Below are 18,822 nucleotides of genomic sequence, written 5' to 3' on the forward strand. Positions count from 1 at the left end.
AGATGTCATTTCCTTCAAAGACAAATAACCTAAAATTGAAGGACAGTTTTTTCCTTGGGTCTCAGGAGGATATGAAAACAATAATGCAGCAACACAGGTAACTTATTTGCTTCACAAAATGAAGCCCAACAATCAGCAAATCACCTAAGGAAGAAGGAGAAAGGGTGAGAGGGGTAGGTCAAACGGTAAGAAGAGCAAGACACCAAATTACAGATGTCCCAGGCTTGCTTGTGGGTAGCGTCACACTGTGACAATTTCACATATGTCAGACATGAACAATGTCACATATTACAGAATACTCTTCATGCTATGGAAACAGCTGTGATGACGTAGCCTGAGATCTGCTCAGTGCCGAAAGGTGACTGATAATGATGTCAGAAGATGAGAAAAACAGAAGCTTGCTGCTCAACCTGATGTGCTGAATGGTCAAATATCTCATTATCAGTACATAAGTCTGATAATGAACTTGAATGATGTTCTTAATGATGATGAATGATGTTTATTTAGATATACATTCACACACACATGCGACCCCCCTGTTTAACGCAGACTTCAGACTAGCTTTCCCACCATTCGGCATTGTACGTAGTCCGAGAACTTTGGTCATGGAAATGGCAGTGCAGTGTCTCAGCGTCGAGGATCTCATATCGCGTCACCCTTTCTCAGTCACAGTCTTGTTCCTGCAGTCGCTCAGTATTCATTACTCCGCTTCATCTCCAAGACTACATATTTCTTCCATAAATTTGTACTTTATTCTCTTTATTACAGTACACTACTGTATAAACATTTATAAAGAAGATGGACGTAACTGGTACGCATGTACTGTACACATATACCTTTAAAAGCAATATGTGCAGCAATCCATTGTTGTAACACTGCAAATGCATACTTATTTTTTGTGCATTTCCACTATGACAAGAAATAATCATGCATTTTAACCTTTATTTGCAAATTGTACTTCATTTGCAGTATAAAGTTTAAAATGCACGGTAATTTCTTGTCATCGCTTATAAAGGTTAATGCATACTTGCGTACCCATTACGTGCATCCTTGTTTATAAATATATTAGAATGTTATAAATGGTGTAAAGGTGACATTAAAATAATATCTAAAGATGGTTGACACAAACCCACTACCAATACAGTATGTTTGTAATATCGGTAAGAGGCATATCAACCAATTCACTTAACGACCTAGTTGTAGGAACAGAACTCGGTCGTTAAGTGAGGAGTACCTCTATATATTTGGTCTTTCATTAAACAATATAATTATGTGAAAGGACCAGTTGTACTGTAAAATGTATATAAATTATATACAATAAAATAGCAAAAAACCATTACTGCACTTTGAGAGCATACCCATTGCTGCTGCCCTTCACCATTCCCTCTCCCACCTGGAAAACAAAGACTCCCACATCAGGATGCTCTTTGTTGATTACAGCTCCGCCTTCAACACGGTCATCCCCCACAAACTCACCCACAAACTGACCACACTCGGCCCGCACCCCACCCTCTGCTCCTGGACTTTTTGACTGGCAGACCTCAATCTGTCAGGATCGGCAACAGGACTTCAGCCAGCATCACCACAAACACTGGCATAAATAAACAAACACTGGCATCCCACAGGGTTGTGTTCTCAGCCCCATCCTCTACACCCTGTTCACCCACCACTGTTTTGCCTCCCACAAAGACAACATCATCCTGAAGTTCGCGGATGACGCCTCAGAGATCGGTCGCATCACTGGAGGGGACGAAGCGGCGTACAGGAGAGAGGTGGCCGGTCTGGTGTCATGGTGTGAGGACAACAACCTCACCCTCAACACGGACAAGACAAAGGAGATGATAGTGGACATGAGGAAGAGGAGGAGGCCTCTTCAGCCGCTGTTCATCCAGGAGCTTGAAGTGGAGAAGGTGAGCATCTTTAAGTACCTGGGCATCCACATCAGTGAGGACCTCAACTGGTCACTGAACACCACACAGCTGGTCAAGAAGGCTCAACAGCGGCTGTACTTCCTGAGGAGGCTGAGGAAGTTTGGTATGTCAACCAAGATCCTCAGCAACTTCTACAGCTGCATCGTGGAGAGCACACTGACCAGCTACAGCACCGCGTGGTACGGCAGCACTACAGCTATGGACTGCAAACACCCGCAGAGAGTGGTGAAGGCTGCGGAGAAGATCATCAGGACTCCGCTGCCCTCTCTGCAGAGCAGCTACCACCGCAGAGTCCAGAGGAGAGCTGCCTCCATCCTCAAATACCCCACACACCCTCAACATGGACTGTTCAGACTTCTGCCCTCAGGACGGAGGAACAGAAGTGTGAACTCTAGAACCTCCCGACTTAACAACTCCTTCTTCCTCACTGCCATCAGACTCCTTAACAGTCGACAGGAGTATGAATAATGGACATCATACTGCCATACTACCATACCATACCATACTACCTCATACTATAAATTTTTGCACATTAAGCATTTTTTGCACATTACACTCAAAGTATTTATTTTTCTATTTTTTTTTCTATTATATTGTACCTTGGCATTTTTGAGTAAGAGTTTCATTGCACAGAGAAATGCACTTTTCTACTGTACATATGACAATAAACGCTTTGAATCTACCTGTGTCCATAACGAGCATCCTGCACTCGCCACTTAAATATCGTTTAATAATACGCTACTGACTTTAGATGTGGTTTCTGTTGGCCAAAAGCACAATGTCATTTCGCTGCCTTAAAGTAGCAACATGCTGATGGTGCGCCCAGCCACACCTCATTTAAAAAACATCACTCTTAAGAGCGGGAAACGAGCACAAAATCATTTCTTATTTTGAAAAGGTGCACACTTGACATAAAAATGAGGAATGCACTGGTACGAAACTAGCAAAACCACTTTGTGTCGGATTTTCCGCCGGTACAAAATAGGGCCCCTGGGCCCACATGGGACCCCTGCCTCTTAGCCCTCGGGACGGGGGCTGTGGAGCAGAGAGCGATCAGCATCACTACACACACACACACATGCAGACACACATACACACACGCTTTATATGCGCTGGTTCTGGAAACACACCGTGCAACCATAACAAACTTGCTCTGAAAAGAAGCAGAGCAGCAGGCAGCAATTGGGGTCCAAGCCGGGAGAGCCTTTCATATACCGACTGGAAGAGATCCGCCACTTCGGGGATCCTCCACACCACTGGGTTTCTCCTTAGCTTCATTGTGAAAAATCAAAGGGTCAAGAGGGGTCGAAATGGGGAGAGGAGGATCTGGCAGGAACACAAGGGACAAGATACACTCAGGAGCACAAGCAAGTAGTAAGTAATGATATGATAATCCCGCAGTTGTTTCTGGGTCAATAAAATAATGTGAAAACTCTCATAAACAAGAGCATGTCTCTCGGTTCTGGTTACACTGACTGAAATTTCACTGAGGAAATACGATAAAAATATATCTCTTCAATTAACGAGATAACGCGAATTCAGATAAGCAGTAAGTGTGAAGTGTGAAGTGTAGTGTGAAGGTACCACTGAGCAGTATGGCAGGCTGGACTGATGCCAACCCTGTAAATAGTTCTCTGTAGTCCAGGGGTGGGCAAGCTTATCCAGAATGGGCCAGTGTGTATGCGGGTTTTTGCTGCAACTCCCTAATTAGGTTACTAATTAGAGGACTGATTGGCTGTAGTCCTCACTCCTGGGTTTGAACAGCTGACCTAAAAGTTATCCCAAAAACCTGCATACACACCGGCCCTTACCAGAGAAGATTGCCCACCCCTGCCATAGTTGTTTGTGTTGCAATGTACTTGTGCTGTGTTGTTACGTCAAGTGTAGTGTTTAAAGTTTATTGTGTGTGTGTTTGTGGTGTTTGTGTGTGTGTGTGTGCCCACCATGTGTGAGGACTCGCCACTGCCGAGAGCATTTTCTGGATTTTTTGGGGGTTTTGGGACCGTTAACCCCCTTGGGGGGGCTTTGTAGCGTGGAGGTACCAGCGAGCAGCGCAGTAGGCTAGATTGATGTCAACCCTCTAAATATTTCTCTGTAGTCACTTTGTAATATAATTGTGCTGTGTTATGTCAAGTGTAATGTTGAATGTTTATTGTGATACATAGCGTGTCAGTGTGTGCATGTGCCCACCGTGTGTTAGGAGTAAGTTGGGCAACAGGCATGGTGGGCAGTGTGAGTATGTTGTCAGTATGACTGGTATGGGTGCAACCAAGGGCACCTAGTGGTTAAAACCCAGAACTATGTTGGTCCATTAATTAAAGCTCTAAATAGCCCAGCAGTCAACACTTAAAGTGGTGTCAGAATTGGGATCGGAAGAGTGCTATGACCACCTCACAAAGCTCCCATGCTATGGAGGGAAGGAGTCCAGGGAGATCTGCTTCACCCAAGTGCGCCTGGCAGCCTGGCACAACGGCAGGACTGTGTTTGCCCACTGTGTATGTTAGGAGTAAGCTAGGTGATGGGCATGGTGGGCAGTGCGAGTGTGTTGTCAGTATGACTGGTACGACTGCAATAAAGGCCACCTAGTGGTTAAAACCTCGCAATGTGTTGGTCCATTAATTAAAGCTCTAAATGGCTTAGCAGCCACCTTTTACAATATTTTATGTAAAATATGTGGCTCAGTGGGCTAAAGCGACTACAGAGAAATGTTTACAGGGTTGACATCAATCCAGTCTACTGCCTAAGTAAATCTACAGTACTTAAGTAAATGCAAATTGAAAATCAAATGTTCTTCAGGAAAGCCTCGGTAAATGTGTCCAACTACAGGTGCAGTAGCGTCATTGCAGTTGGCCTCTAAACAATTAAGGTAGAATGGAAATTATGAATAAGGAGCTGAGAATAAGGAGAGAAACTCAGGTTCATGGACTGTGCTACGCACTCATTCCACAGTTTGGCTGTATAGAGGTTATGGTGTTGATTTTGTATTTAGTGTTTCTGAGTTTTGAACAAGTTATTTGTATTTACATTATTTTAAATGGGAAAATTTGATTCAGGTCGCAAACTTGAATGAATTAAATGCACTGTCGAAGCAGGCTGCAAAGTGCTGGGGTCCTCACCTGTCAAATTTGCCTTAAAAAACACTCAATTCCTATGAAACAACACTTTCATTTTAAATGACAATTTTACATTCCATCTCTTGGACTTTTTATTTGTGACTGAGACCTGATTTTACACTGGTGATGTCATTTCAGTTGGTGTTCTCTGTCGTCCCTGCTGCAGCTTCTTAAATTCCCCAGGGACTACTGGCCATCCCGTAACACCTATAGGCACGGAACAGGGAAACAGGAGCAGGAGTCCAGGGAGTTGGGGAAAGTAGGATTTATTCGGGGAAAACACACTCGGGAACACAGAACAACGGGCATGAATGACTTCTATGACGTTAATGACGTTAATGACCAAACTACTTAAATACACCGAGTCAATTAAACATAACTAGAAACAGCTGATAGCAAGAGAATTCTACATGAGGTAGATGAGGTACAGAGAAGAATCGGAACGATCGGGACTTGTGCAACTTAAAGAGTTTTCTCACCTTCTGTCATTTATAGCCCCTTGTTCTGATAAACTCCATAGTCAATTATTTTTTCTGCCTTGTGGATTCTTTTAGTCTGATCTCATTAGTATTGATTCCAACACATCAGAAGGGTCATACACTAGTTGTTGTGTAATGGTCCGTTTCTCTGTCTCTAAACTCAATGTTGTGGATACTGGGGTCTCTAATCATGTCTTGGTTGTGTTTGAATCCACACTGTCTTGTCCCCTTCCACCTCCTCCCAGCCCCATGCGCTTGTCCAATCTATTAACTGTACTAAAGCCATTTGTTTTACCAATACATTCATGTCCACCAGTGATGCGCGGGTCAATGTATAAACAACCCGAACCCGACCGACGTTTTCAATAACCCGCCCGCAACTCGGACCGCAAAAAAATATATATATATATTGTACCCGACCCGCTTCCTGACTCGCATTTTTTTTTATAGCCTAGTGTTATGTAATAAAGGCTTGATTTATTCATTTATTTCATTTCATTTTCTTAATTAAGATGCTGCATGTGTTTATCCAGTCTAATCGAAGTGTGCGTCTCTCCCCCGACTTTCCCAACAAAATCCCACCCCCTCTCAGAAAATACATAAAACTGACATTACTGAGCTATATGCGTTTAAAAGTAACCTATTAAAATGATTCAATGGCATAGCTCAGTTCAACGTGTTGGGAAATCGGGAATTTTGTCCCGCATCAGCATTTATTCAACAATTAATAACGCTCAACATTCAAAAGGTAATTAAGGATTACCTACTTGTATTAGTAGGCTTAGGCTATTTCGCCACGTGGATGCCCAATTGAAGCTCTCACAAGCACAAAATACAGGCATAGAATATGTTAATAAAGTCTTTATTAACGCATTTTAAACGAACAAAAACAGGTAGGCTAAACCAAAGACTGAGGCTACAATATCCATAAATAAATGTTCACAAATACCCATGAAAGTAAAACTGAAAACTGAAACACACAGTAAACTTAACATGGGCTAAAAAGTGCCACTTGGTTAAAAAAAAAAAAAAAAAAAGTAGCCTAATACAAGATAAACGCAAAATATGCATTTGTATAAATAAAATAGGCTGCATTGTTTAGCCTACACAAATATATTCATAAAACTAACACAGGAACCTAAATCAGGTACAGTAAGCCTAACTTGGGCTTAAAAGGGCAATAAGGTGCTGTTGGTGGCCTAAAACAGAAGAATAGCCTACTTATTTTTAGCTTTCCTCGCGCTGTGTAGAAATAATATTGAATCAACCGTCCCTGGGTTGAGACGGTTTCTTCTCGCCTCTATGACACGACCTGCGGAGCTGAATGTGCGCTCACTGGCTGCACTTGATGCTGGAACGCAGAGGATCCTCCTTGCCAATGCACGAAGCCTCGGGAAGGTGCGTGCCTGTCTCTCCCAAAATTCAAGCAACCGGTCCTCGTCACAGTCATCCAGCGTAAAGTGTGCAGCAAGGTACCGCTTCAATTCGTTCGTTAAGCCCACATCAGCGACATCATCGGCCCATTCAGCGAAGTCCACTCTAAGTCTTTACCTTTTTTCTTGCCGCCTCCATCTCTACATGCAGACTGAGCTTGTGCGTCATCTTCGCGCCAGTAATTTAGCCAATAAAGTGTAGGCTTATGTATTTCATAGAAAATTGTGTCTAGTACTATATAAATTACAAAGGTTTAATTGGCATCTTTATTTCAAACGACCCGACCGACCGCGACCCGAATATCATTAAAAATATTATTGGATGACTCGTAACCGCGGGTGACCGCGGGCACCCGCTCATTTCGGGTCAACCCGCGCATCACTGATTAGCACTAGGGAAGGAACGAGAGGTAAGACAAACAAATGCCAGGTGTGGCTTATTAGGGCCATGCTAGGGGGGAACACAGGAGGGACACTTGGTCCTCTGTCCACAAATCTGCGTAATGCAGTTAAAATGTTTGGTGTGTTTTTGGATACTTCTTTGAATTTTAAGTCAGTGGTGTTGTGAAGGGCAGCTTTTTATCAACTTAGAACTATAGCTAAATTAAAGATGAACTTACCTCATAAGGACCTACAAATAGTTATCCCATGCTCCTGGCTTGACTACTGTAATTCTCTGTATATGAAGTGGTCCCGTTCCACACTTTCTCAACTACAAACCATTCAAAATGCAGCTGCTACACTTTTAACTGAAACAAAGAAAGACACTCCTGTACTGGCTCATTTGCACTGGTTACCTGCAAAATACAGAATTGAGATTTTGCTATTTGTTTTTAAAGCAGATTAGCCCCACAATACATTTCAGATCTGCTAATTCATATTTGTACAATGTAATTGCACAAGGAAATTGCACAGCAGTACACATATCTACATTGCCAGCATATTTGCACTGTTTCTCATATTCTATAGCCTATTGCTGTATAACATATATTGTATTGTCACAGCCTCCCTGATGTGCTCCCCCTCTTTAAAGTTCTTTTAGATAGTCCTATTTAGATAGTCCTATTTAGATAGTCCTATTTAGATGGTCTTGTTTTTTAGGTATGTGTATAAGTATATTTAGAGATATATGTTCAGGTATTATACCCTCCCCCCCCAATTATCCTCACTGTCAAGTGTGCTACTGTCCTGTTGTGTTTTATGTGCAATAAAGCACTACTACTACTACTACTACTACTACTACTACTACTACTACTAGACCCCCTCGTCTACCAGGTTTACTCGATAGCTACCTCCAGACTTTGGAATAGCCTCCCATCCAACATTAGGTCCCGCTCCTCTATTGAGAAGGACGACATTAATGCCGGCTGAGAGCTACTGCAACCTCTGGCAGGGGAATTTATTGAGGAAAGCAGGCAGGACAGCTCATGCAGACAGAGAACAATGACTGAACAGGGAGCACAGGACTAGGAGACACTTTTCTGCATGATTAACAGAGGGCGGAGCATCAGGAAGGAAACATTCTGCATGAGTTAGTGGCTAATGTTGACGAACCACCTGTGGTGGTGATGTGCAGAATTATGATTTCCCACCATCCTCTCTTCCACATGTACCTGCAGTAGGTCTAGTCCTATGATGGCACTGACCTTCCTAATGCTGCATCCCCAGCAAACCACAGCAGAGATGAGTGTGCTGGCCACTGTGGGCTTGTAAATCATCTGTAGGAGCTTGCTGCACACATCAAAAGTCCCGAGCCTCCTGAAGGTACAGTCTGCTTTGGCTTTTCTTGTACAGCACTGCTGTGTTGTCCACTCGCTCCAGTTTTATGTACACTTGTCATGCCCTGCATTCCTGCCTCCTTGTTTTCTCTCTAGTGTGGTTCTTACAAGCAACACCTGTTGCTCATTTGTCTTGCCTCTCATTTCAGCCCTCATGTGGATCATTCCAGCTACCTCTCTTCTGCTGCCTCGTTAGTCACATACAGTATAAGAGTGCTTTTCAGTCCTGTGCTCCCTAGTCCAGTCATTAGTGTTGGCTCAGTGTGTGCCCTACTGTACCCTTCACTGGTATTTGCTTTGCCTCAGGGATTTCCGCCTGCCTCAGAGGGACCTAAGGAATTTCTACTCCCGCACCATTGAAAGTCTCCTGACGGGAAACATCTCCACCTGTTTTGGGAACAGCACAAGGCAGGACAGGCGCGCTCTCCAGAGAGTGGTGTGATCAGCCGCGTGCATCATTAACACCGAGCTCCCTGACCTGCAGTCTGTCTACATCAAACGGTACCAAACCAAAGCCAGGAAGATCATGAAAGACCCCAGCCACCCCAACAATGGATTGTTCTCCCTGCTGAGGTCAGGGAAGCGAATTCGTTCCAACACAGAGAGAATGAGGAGAAGCTTCTTCCCTCAAGCTGTTTGGTGTCTGAACCAGGACAATACTCATGATGCGAGAGAGTGACGGTGATGGAGTGACATCATCAACCCTTCACTCTTTCCCCCCAATGCATAACACTGTGGGCCATATTATATTATATTATATTACATTATATTATGTTATGCACTTCATACTTCTATGCCATCCCATCGTTCTGTAAATTCCATGTTCAATGTTATTCTATAGTGCAATATATGTACTTAGCAGATATATATTTTGTATATCCCTGTATATAGTATAGATCAAGGTTTCTCAACCCAGTCCTCGGGGACCACCAGACGGTCCACGTTTTTGCTCTCTCCCAATTGGCAGGGAATTGGGAGAGAGCAAAAACGTGGACCGTCTGGTGGTCCCCGAGGACCAGGTTGAGAAACTCAGGTATAGATCATGTGTCCACAACCTTTTTGAAACTGAGAGCTGCTTCACGGGTACTGAGCCATACGAAGGGATACCAGTTTGAAACACCCTCCTAAACTTATCTAAACTTCATGTATAATAAACATGTTTTAAATGGCTTTTTTTTAGATATTGTCATTTTCAAATCTATATAAATGCAAATGTGATTAAAGAAGAATAGCAACAGGACAAAATTTAATTTGAAATGCTGCTCACTGGTGAGTTATTTTTAGAACAGGTCCGCGGGCGACTCATGTGGTCCTTGGGGGCATCCTGACAGCAACCTGGAAGAACTAAAGGAGGAGGAACCCAAGGAGACGGCATGCCTTTGAATAGCCCCACCAGAGTGCATGCTTTACGGGTCCTCCTATGGTGGCAATGCCCATTTCCCCAAATCCCACAGCTGTGCTTGGGGTAATGGTTTCCAGTCCTGCCTGGGTTGCTCTTTGGGGTTGGTATCAGGACCTGCACTGAAGAATTTGGCAGGACTGACCTGGTACTGGAGGATGCCCTCAAGCAGCTGGAGGAATGTCTACTGGAGCAGGATCATGAAGCAGAGACCAAGTAGATGGAGCTGGTGGAGAGTTACCTGCTTGATGCTGAAGAATGGGAGGAAGCCCTGCTGCTCATTCCTGATGCTTTGGCTGACACACCTTCATGCTCTGTAAGCCCCAGCCTCCAAGAATGGAGGTGTAAAAAGTAGACTGCTTTAGTGCCCAACACCGATGAGGCCTCTTCTGCCCCACTTCCTGAGGTACCCATGTGTCTCTTGCCTCCCGAAGCACTCAAGGTCCCCTGTCCTAGTGCTGAGGTACCCGCTGAGCTCATCTTCCAAGGTATCCTAGCTCCGCCTTTTCTCCAGAACCAGCTGCTGATCTGCCCATTGGCTCTCTGAAGCCCTCTGTTAGTGAAGACTAAGGGTGAGGGTGGAGCTGACGTTCTGCCCTGGTGAGGCCTCTGCAGCTCCACAAACTCCTGACCCCAGTAAGGCCGCCACCTTCTTGCAATTGCTCAGCTCTGCTTGTTCCTGGAAGTGCCCATCGAGCTCCACTTGCTGCCCTGTGCCCAGACTGTACTTTGCTTTGCTAAAAGTCCCGCACTATAGACCCCAGTTCCTACCCCAAACTCGAACCACCCATGTCCTCTGTCCCAAGGTGGCCTATAGTATTGACGGGACTCTCCCAGAGAGGAAGATGGGGACACACCACCTGTGGCCACCACTCCAGCCCCCCAGGGCCCTCCTCTCCTGCCCAGCTGGCCCCTCTGGTTCCTGTTCCTGCACCTTCCCTATTCCATTCACCCTTTCCCCTTCACCCTCACGGTGCTGCCCCCTTGCCCTGCAGTCCTGACAGCTCCCATAGCACCTCTCGGCCCCAGCCCAACCAACCCCTTGATTCTGCCTGGTCCTGCCAGCCTTGTGGGGGCCACTTCCTGGGGTCCCGAGGACCCCCTAGCTCAGCCCCCACTTGATCTACCTTTTGTCTGCCCTGTCAGTCAGTTCTAAACAAACTCCATTTTGTTAGCCCTAATTCCTGCTCCTGCCTCCGTAATACATAAAAAAAAAACAGCCGTTTTTTTAGAAACTGAAGTACTGTGACAGACATGTATGTGTGTGTATATATAGCAAAAAGGAAGAGAAATCAAGTGTCAGTTGAGTAGCGCTCAAGCCTTTAAGGGCTAATAGGGACTGTAGGGTCTGCAACTTTGTCTCTGAACATGAACATTGTTTTATTGAAGCCTGAAATCTTCCCTAACCATTGCATTTGCATATATTTATGTATTCCCATATAATTATGCAAGTGGCTTTTTATTTGTAAAAGACCTGTCTGCTTGGCTGCATCTGCACCATTTGCTCACTGTTTCTCTTCCTGTGTGTCATTTGTTACTCTGGTGACCCACAATCTTTAAGTCATTTGACTGGCTCATACCTGAAACCTTTAATTAGACTTTGGATGTATGTGTGGTCACTTGAGGCTGCAGAAGAAAATCATTAGAAAAATTAGAAAAGTGACTGACAAACCTGTTTCACCTTCTGCCGTAGAAAGCATGACTGATGTATTTCAGATTAAAATGATACAAAATATCAGTACAATGTAAAAAGAAAATTTCAAAGCTTTGTTAGTTACCCTTTTTTTTTACATTTTATTTATTCTTTTTCATTGTGCCGCTTAATTTCAGAACCTTCCAAAAGTACTGAAACCTGTATTAGACAAAGCATTTGGAATGATCCCAATACTACTACATAAGATGTCTGAATTGTTCATTAATTCTTTTTCAACAAAGAAACCACAAGTTTAGACTCATCACTAGCGAAGTCATCTGTCGCTCCCACAGTCAGATCACTATAGGCACGTACGTCTTGCTCAGCCCTGAGGAGGACAGTCCCAGAGGCTGTACCCTAAAATGAAAGTACCATTTTTAATCATTTTGAGAGGCTTTATAAACAGAGCTGTGAGTCATGCTCTCTAGTCTACTCTGTTCAGTGTCACTTAGGTGTATTCTCTCTTTTGTTTAATTCACCTTTTGTATTCTTGCCCACCCTCAGGGTCCCAGAGCTGTTTTTTTTTTGCTTGTTAACTGGTTTTGAACTACATGAATATGACTTCCCCCACACCTCTGGGGTCACCCTTGTTCCTATGCCTTTGCATTTGTTTGTTTGATTGTCCATTGCCCAGTGAATTTCCATATTCGTGTTTGTCTACCACACTGTTCTGGAGGTTATCCCTCCTTTTACGCAGCCCTGAGCCATATTCATCAGTGTAGGAAACCAAAGAAGTTTTTTAATAGCTTTATGATTTTTTTTTTTTTTTGTATTTTATTTAATATTAAGGTAACATGGTTCTATAAATGCAGATGGGGAAGGAGTCACACCATGCACTTCCTACACATGCACACCTCACTACAGCTGACCACTACATCTCAGTTATGCCACAGCCATATCAAAGTAGTTGCATATGCCTCAGAAAGCAGTCTTCTGGACTAAACCCACACGTGTGAGACAGGTGAGACAGAACCTGTATTCATCTGTTGTGTGCATTTCCTGGATGGATTTCAGTATAGTTGTCATACTTGTTTACAGTAATGGAAAAGGCGCTATCTTCAGCATCCGGTCACATGCCAGCTTTAATCTGTGGTGCTACATTTCTCTGAACTCCTGCTCAGTACGAGCATCGATATGGACATTCAAGCACATTTACTCTCCTGGGTTATTTTGTCTTTTCTTTCAGGTAATGTTTCTGATAACTTTTCTAAGAGAAACATAGTTTCCTGTTGCTGGCTACATTAGAATAATCAGACTTGATGATTTACAAAAAAAACTATCTCAGTTTATTGTTTGAAATAAGTAATTTTACTGAGCACTGTTCAAGATTTGAACTCTCACAAACTGTCTTTGTGAAATACATGTGAAAGAAAATAGACAACTGACAATAATGTGACATGAACTTGTACAATGTATATTTTTATACAAAAATGCAAAATTATGTGAAAATTCAGTAACAAAGTATTTAAAGTTTCACATTTAAACACCTGCAATGCTCTGTGCCCCCATCCTGGGTTATTCTCTGCCATGCACTCATAGCTTCCAGGATGGGTTCCAGACCCCCGCGACCCTGTACAGGACAAGTGGAAGGATGGATGGATATTTAAACATGTAAGTGAACCTTCAAACATATTTTAATGTTGCTGGCTAAACACAGTGTGTTTGTTTCTTCAAAGGCGAGACCAGCGCGAACCTGAAATGCTACAGCTCAGGAGAAACTGTTTATCTGCACATACAGAACACGAGCCGAAAACCCGGGGATATAAGATGGAAACATGAAAACAACATCAAATTTGAAAATAAATCTACACCCTCAATTGAAGTTTTCCAAAACTGGACACTTAAAATTAGCAACATCCATAAGAACTGGAGTGGTGACATTACTGCATACGGCTATGATTCGGATGGGAGGCATCTGCTGACAGAGACACATCATTTAGTGGTGCTGGGTATGTTTAAAACTTCACATTCCTGGTTTGAATCTGATGTGCTCATTATATTAGAGATTTCTAATTGTAGCTTAAAAATATCTTTAGGACAGTATCTATCCTTTTTGTTCATCTGTTATTTTTAGGTCACCCTGTGGTTGAATTCCTCACTTGTGCTCATGGCACATCTGAGTTTTACTGTGCTGGTGACAATGGGGATGATACTCTGTACACATGGACTGTCAGAGATGTTGTCCTGGGTGCGGAGAAGGTATTCAGTAACAGCAGTAAACACATTTCTGTGGAGGTGCTTTCAGGAAGCGTCCACTGCACTGTGGAAACGAAGAGCTGCAGTGCACAGAGCAAACCTCTCTCCTTTTACTGCACCAGTAAGTAAAATTATGTACCTGATATACTTTTAATAAAGTATTTTACAAATACAGTTTAATTATGAAAAAATATACACCATGCATTATTAGACATCTAATCATAATTAGATCATAAAAAGATTTTCTGAAAAACCTTGTTGAAAGCTAATCACTTTTGGTTTTATGTCTGTAAGAAAATAACCGAATCTCACGGCACACAGGAAAAAGCTGGTGTGTCGATACCCTGATCGGCGTCTCTGTCTTGCTGCTGTGCCTGATTGTGGCTGGGATTTCATTCTTCATTCTAAGAAGGCACAAAAAACACATCTTAAGTAAGTAATGCATTTTATGTTATTAAGATTGTATGTATACATGCATACGAAATTCTTCAGCAATAAATTGAGTACTGTGCAAAATAGTTTGGTAGTAAAAAAAAAAACACTGTGTTTAAATGATATTTTGTTGGGTCGGCATGGTGACACAGAAGTTAGCACTGTTGCTTCACACTTCTGGACCAGGATTCCAGTCTCCACTATGGCTGTGTGTGTGAAGTTCATAAAAAGGATGGATGGTTTTCTTATATAACGGTCGGCTCTCCGTATCTGCATCTTCAACCAACCACTGATTGAAAATATTTGGGAAAAGAAACATCCAGAGAAATCCAAAAACCCAAGCTGGATTTGCCGTGTGATGAACATTATGTGGAAAATTCAGTTTTAAGTCAGAAGTGAGCACAGCGGAAAAGTAACATGGCTTCTCTCTTGTTTTCCTGCACTGCTTTATCGTGCTGATAATGAAGGAAGCTGGTTAAAATTCGGTATATGAACCCGAGTATTTTGAGTAAGGGCAAAAAAAATGAAGAAATTGTTTTTACATTACATTTATTTGGCTGCCGCATTTTCCCTTGTTATTTGTGTTATTTTAGGTAGGCCTATTACACATAAATAACTTAGCGATGATTTAAAGTTTACGGGAGGGTCTGTGTAGGTTATATGCAAATACCACAGCATTTATCATAAGGGAGTCGAGCATCTGTGGATTTTGGTAACCAGGGGGGTCCAAACCCCCACGGATGCGGAGGGCCAGCTCTAGTGTTGAGGTACTGGCGGGCAGCGCGGCAGGTTTTTAACATTTAACATTACACTTGACATTACAGTACAGCACAATTACTACAGAGAACTATTTACAAGGCTGGCACCCATCCAACCTGCTGTGTTGCCCGCCGGTACCTCAGCGCTGCAGTGTTTTATGACTTTTCAAAATGTGTCATCTTCATGATTTCACATCCTCTTCTAATGTTACCCCAGTATTGCAGGAACTATCCAATATGTATTTGTTGAATCAACCGCTACAATACCACATTTGGCTAATTAATACCTCATTAAATTATTTAATAAAATAATTAATTAAGTGGGCTGGTGGTGAAATTTAACCAATACATGGAATGGCAGGGGTGCTGCTGAAAGGGGGTTTGGGAATTGAATGCAGTGTATATATGTTACAGTTTGAGCCTCTGATTCTGTTTTTCAGATTCCAGTTCAGAAGATTCCAGTGTCTCACCAAGACCAGTTAATGAAGACATTGTTTACAGTGAAGTCAGGGTGGTAAAGCAGTGCAGATAATTTATACTTTGATAATATTGTTGTAGTACAATCTTGTACATGTACTCCTTTATATGTACTGTAGGTTATTGGCTAGAATAGGGTTTGTGGGATCTTTTAACATTGCCCTAATCTTTACTTTTTTTTCCTTATTTTTAGTACCATTTTTGATATTATTTCTTTCTCTATGTGTTCCTCTCTCACTCTCTTACTTAAAAACACCAAAAATAGATAATGGTTAATGGATGATTTACATTATGGTAAACTATAAAAACAGTACAATATTGATGTTTTTCTTCAAAGACCTACATGACTTATATAATTATTTTAATGCAGAAATGACTGAACGAGGAGAAAGTAGTTTAAAAATGTTTACTGAGTATCTTAAAGAGGACCTGATCCATGTACTGGAAATGCAAAATAAGGGTTAGTGCATGAGAGGGCATGCATTATATGTTTTTAAATGCAGGGTTGCATTGGTTGCCTCTGGAGAGAGCATTTAAAAAATCTATAATGCATGGACTTACTACCCATTTGCCTTACTCGTTTGTACTTGAATATTTTCATGTTCAGGAACTGAAAACATATGTGTTATTTTAACTACTACTTAATGTAGGCTTTGGTGGTACAGTATTTACTTTCGGTGAAGCTGTACATTGGGATCCTCCCCGCAGCCGCTCCACAAATCTTATCGCCACAATTTCAAAATTCTGGAATAACGTTGCTAAGGATAAGGATATAGCAGGCAAAAGAAAAAAACATATACGCACATACATGTACACACATACAGAAATGTATGCATATACATATATACAGTAAAATCCAGTTATAGTGGACTCGCTTATAACAGAATAATGTCTATAACTGATGAGGTCCACTGGTCCTGGCTGTGCGCCTTTACAAACTTGCAGAAAAAGCATCGGATATAACGGACTCTCATATAATGGAATTTCACTTATGATGGACAAACAATTTGGTCCCCAGGGCCGCTTTTGGCTGTAGTTTTGTTCGGTTATAACGGACATGCAGTTCCGCCTACAAGGTGTGTAGCGTGCCGGTGATATCCAGCGCAGATACGTACGTAGTCGGGATTATTAATAGTCACGCATCTGGTCAGGTAAAGTTGGATTACTACATGTACAATATAATAATCTATACCACAAGTGTGGCATGAGTAAATGCATGGTGTCCTGTAGTTGTGTTCTGGGAATACAGCAACTCTGGATATAACGGACTGTTTTGCCACGTCCCTTGAAGTCCATTATAATAATGGCACATACAAAATACACAAATATCCGAACAACATAAGTTAAAAAATAAGGCTACAATAAACAAATGTGTTTCGAGTTACTTCTTAAATAATTCACTTGATGGAGCGGACCTAAGTGACGCTGGGAGACTGTTCCATAAACTTGGGGCTACAGACTGAAATGCACGATCACCACGATTCTTTAATTTGGCCCTAGGAACTGAAAGCAAATGCGACTGAGTAGATCTCAAAGTACAGCCGCAGGAATGATGTTGCAGAAGGTCAGTGATATACTGGGGGGGATATACAGGGAGCCAGACACCCATTGAAACTTGGCACTCAAACCATGTTTATCTGTCTCAGATATTCAGATATTTGGAAATCTTGGTAATAAGATCCACTGAGCAGAAAGGCTTAAGATTTTCTAAGACATTTTTACTCTTTTATAGGATACAAAACTTAGCAAATCCCAAATAGCTAATGGAAATAAAACATGCACTCCAAACAAAAGCCCGGGACTAAGGAGGTTAATGATTATTTCTTTTCAATGTAATCTCGTACATATTAAAAAGAATCAGTTTAAAGTTTACTGCCACTGCTTTTCTATGAGCTCTGCATGTGCTCTCCGTTCAACCATAATAATTTTCATCCTTGCTGTTTAAATCACTCTTAGATGGGTTTTTGATCATTTTTTTATTTTGAACTACTTTTTTTGCTTTATATATATTGCAATTTACTTCACTACAGATCATCTAATGTTAGTTCAACTTCTGCCCTTCCAAAATAATTATAGTTACGGTAATTATTTTATCATGTTCCGTATACAGTTCAGTTTAGCTGTCCCATATCTTGCATTCAATGCACTTTGTCTGCTCTCCATCCCATACATTATGAATAAAGGATCTGGAAACTGTCTGTGTGTGTTGCCCTTTTGTCCTTGCTGACCATTGCATGTTGTGGGAGGTCACACCACAGAGCTACTCAAAATATCCATATGTAAAAATATAAATGCTCAATTAGAGCATTGCAGATATAATTCTTAAATATGACATACGTGTCATTGTAAGTGCACAAAATCTCTTAGTGTAATCTATAGTATGGGTTAATATACACTTTGGACAAATTATGCTTTATACCACAGAAGGTAAAGCAGGCTTGTCAGTTACTTGTTTTTCTAAAGCTCTTGTTCTCCTCCTGCTCTGTGGCCTCATGGTTCTGTTAGTGATGTCACTAACCACAGATACATCCAGAGTTTGATGTTCATGCTCAGACATGAAACTGCAGACCCCATAAGCGCAGCAAGGCTGGTGTGCTTCCCAACTGAGACTGACAATTGACAGTTTCTTTTTGTTATACACACAATAGCTGTCTACATAAAGTCTGTCACACAACTTCATTTTCTAAATACAGCTTTAACGGTAAATGAAAGCAATTGACATCATATGTGTTTACGTTCAAATAAATGAAAAATGAATAAAACTCATGAAATGTGGGTTTGAGTTTTGGCTACAGTGTACTTTGAGTTTGAGAATTATCGGTGCTGTCCTGTCATCCCTATTAGTGCATCAATTAATTGAATCGGACCATATCACTCATAACTGACTAACAATTCAACATCTTGCCTGACTAAATACAGGAAGTCAAATTGGACTGTTCCAAGAGGCTGTTTTGTTGAGGGGGTGGAGTTGTTTGTATTATAAGTTTTTTTTTTATTAATTGTTTAGATATATTTTTGTATTTAATTTAATTTGATTTGATTTTGCTTTCATTTGATTTAAACCTGACTGTCTTGTTTTGATTATTGGTGGCATTTGTTGTTATGGTAACCACTTTTGTGTCCTGTGGTCTGG

The 18,822-nt window shown here is 41.8% G+C and overlaps 1 long non-coding RNA gene across 1 annotated transcript; it reads left to right on the plus strand.

The window, feature by feature from the left end:
- The first annotated feature begins 13,605 nt into the window (after window positions 1-13,605).
- Window positions 13,606-17,887, plus strand: LOC111836992 (uncharacterized). Its single transcript, XR_011993524.1, has 3 exons — window positions 13,606-14,143; window positions 14,344-14,454; window positions 15,653-17,887. It is a non-coding gene; the product is annotated as an uncharacterized lncRNA (long non-coding RNA).
- The last annotated feature ends 935 nt before the right edge of the window (window positions 17,888-18,822 follow it).

The sequence above is a fragment of the Paramormyrops kingsleyae genome, chromosome 10 (assembly GCF_048594095.1).
Source record: "Paramormyrops kingsleyae isolate MSU_618 chromosome 10, PKINGS_0.4, whole genome shotgun sequence".
Lineage (NCBI taxonomy): Eukaryota > Metazoa > Chordata > Actinopteri > Osteoglossiformes > Mormyridae > Paramormyrops > Paramormyrops kingsleyae.